The sequence below is a fragment of the Pteropus vampyrus genome, unplaced genomic scaffold, assembly GCF_000151845.1.
Source record: "Pteropus vampyrus isolate Shadow unplaced genomic scaffold, Pvam_2.0 Scaffold171, whole genome shotgun sequence".
Taxonomy (NCBI): domain Eukaryota; kingdom Metazoa; phylum Chordata; class Mammalia; order Chiroptera; family Pteropodidae; genus Pteropus; species Pteropus vampyrus.
Genome location: NW_011888952.1, coordinates 3,507,411 through 3,509,469, shown reverse-complemented (window position 1 = coordinate 3,509,469; position 2,059 = coordinate 3,507,411). Strand labels below are relative to the sequence as shown.

Genomic DNA, 2,059 nt, shown 5'->3' with positions numbered 1-2,059 from the left:
TTGGAGCCAAAGACCAAAGCAAGAAAGGAGAAAAGTTACTTAAAACAGACAAATGTGTTCTATTTGGTTTGTGTGTTTGGGGTCTGGAGTAAATTTCTACCGGATATCAATTTGAGGTAAATTTTCATGCAGTCTCAAGACTCTGAGTTGGAGCCAATGGTAACCCATGAGAGGGGTGAGCCAATGGCCTGCCCTGACTATAAAGCACATCATTCCCCTCAGGGCTGCAATTAATTCACAAAGGGGACTAGGAGGAATTTCCTGCTCCACCTCTAGGTTCCAAATTATCTACTTCTCCACGTGCTCAAATGGGCCAGTCACACTGTCCTTTTAGTTCTGACTCACCACAGTCCTTCCCACCTTTGCCCTTGCTGTTCCCTCTGCCCCAACACTTTTCGTGGCTGACACCTTCTTCTTCATTCTCAGCCCAAATGGCACTTTCCCTCAAAGGCCTCTCTGATCACCCAACCTAAAGCAGATGCCCCCATTGCTCCCCTGACCCCCACCCACCACATACACAATTGTTTTCTATCTCAGCCCAAATGTTCCATTCATGGCACTTATCATGCCTATAATTCTTTATTCAGTAGTTTGTTTACTGTTTGAGGTCTCTCTTCCCCATGAAGGCAGAAACCTTGTCTGTCTTGTATACTCTGTGCCTCCAGTCCTTGCCACAGCACCTGGGCTTTTGAATAGATGGATGGACAAATGAATGAACAGACAGGGAAGGGAGGGAAGAAGTGGGGAGGTAGAATCAAAGGGTTTAAGTCCTGCAGTGAAATGTCAGCACACACTCAAGGCGAGGAATCTAATCTATGCTGCTTCAGCTTTAGACCACCTTCCAGCTCTCAAGAACTCCATTACCAACATCCTTCAGAATCTGCTGTCTCAACTTCTAATAAATATCGGAAATCAAAAATGCTCTGCCCTTTACTTTATGAGAACTGTTAGGATTAGAAAAAAATATTTTATAGTTGGTGGCTTGGTCATTTTCTAGAAGGTCAGACTGTCTGGTCCTGGTGGACATTTTGTTCTGTAATGGGCTATTATATCTTGGCCTGAAAAGGTTATGTCTCCTCCTTTTTATAGACAAACACTATTCATCCTTGAGGGGCTTTAATAAATTGAAAAACCACCTATAGCTTGGGTGTAAGCCCTGGAGCTTACAGACTACACAGAGCCATAAAAAGGTCAGAGATCTAAGACTCAGAGATGATAAACTAAGAATTCTCTGGCCAATAAAGCAACATAGCAACAGCCAAAGGTATATAAGGGTGGACATTCTTTTTCCCAAGATGTAGCAGTGATATCATTTCTAACAAAAAATGCCAATTCGTGGGACACTTAGAAGCTTTTTTGACGTGTGTATCTGGGGTTAACTGTGTTCAAAAATTCACTTCTATGTGAAGGTGACCCAAAAGATTTTGTTTCCTCTAACTTGTGGTTTCTTTCAGCCATGCTGGCAAAACAGTACTTGAGAAAAATTCAGGCAGTTGATATAACAATTTATTTCATTAAAAAAAAAAAAAAAAAGAGGGGGTGGTTCCATAGTGTAGTGCTTAGCACATCTGCTTTGCACACGGAAGGTCCTGGGTTCGCACCCCAGGTGGAGCCATGGACCATACCCCGGGTATGCAGGGCCCGGATGCACGCAGCAAGCGCGTGGGAGGAGATGCCCCACGTTCAGAGATCCAGTTCTTATGGGGGAGATAGCAACATCCATGGGAAGTGGGAGGAGAGGAGGGGAGAAAAAGTATCTTTTCAGTCAAAATATTCCACTTGGCCCATTTTGCACCTGTTTTTCTCAAAATTTTCAGATAGTCCCTCCACAATCAAAATAGCCCTCAGATGACATAAAAAGGTCATTGATGCAGGTATAACCCTACCCTAGCCCCATTCTTAAAAGGGCTTTCTAACGAATGAGTCAATGTGCTCAGGTAAGGGTGAATCATCTGGTAAGACATGAAAAAATAAATCATCTAAAATTCTGAGCTCTCTCTGGCCTGTTTATTCCATGCCCCCCTTGCCCAATGGGTGATAACTTTATCAATCTAAGTCA

The 2,059-nt window shown here is 43.3% G+C and overlaps 1 protein-coding gene across 4 annotated transcripts in view; it reads right to left on the bottom strand.

Moving 5' to 3' along the window:
* Positions 1-2,059, bottom strand: part of SRGAP3 (SLIT-ROBO Rho GTPase activating protein 3) — a 248,120-nt gene that overhangs the window by 56,357 nt on the left and 189,704 nt on the right. The gene's annotated exons all lie outside the window — the stretch shown is intronic.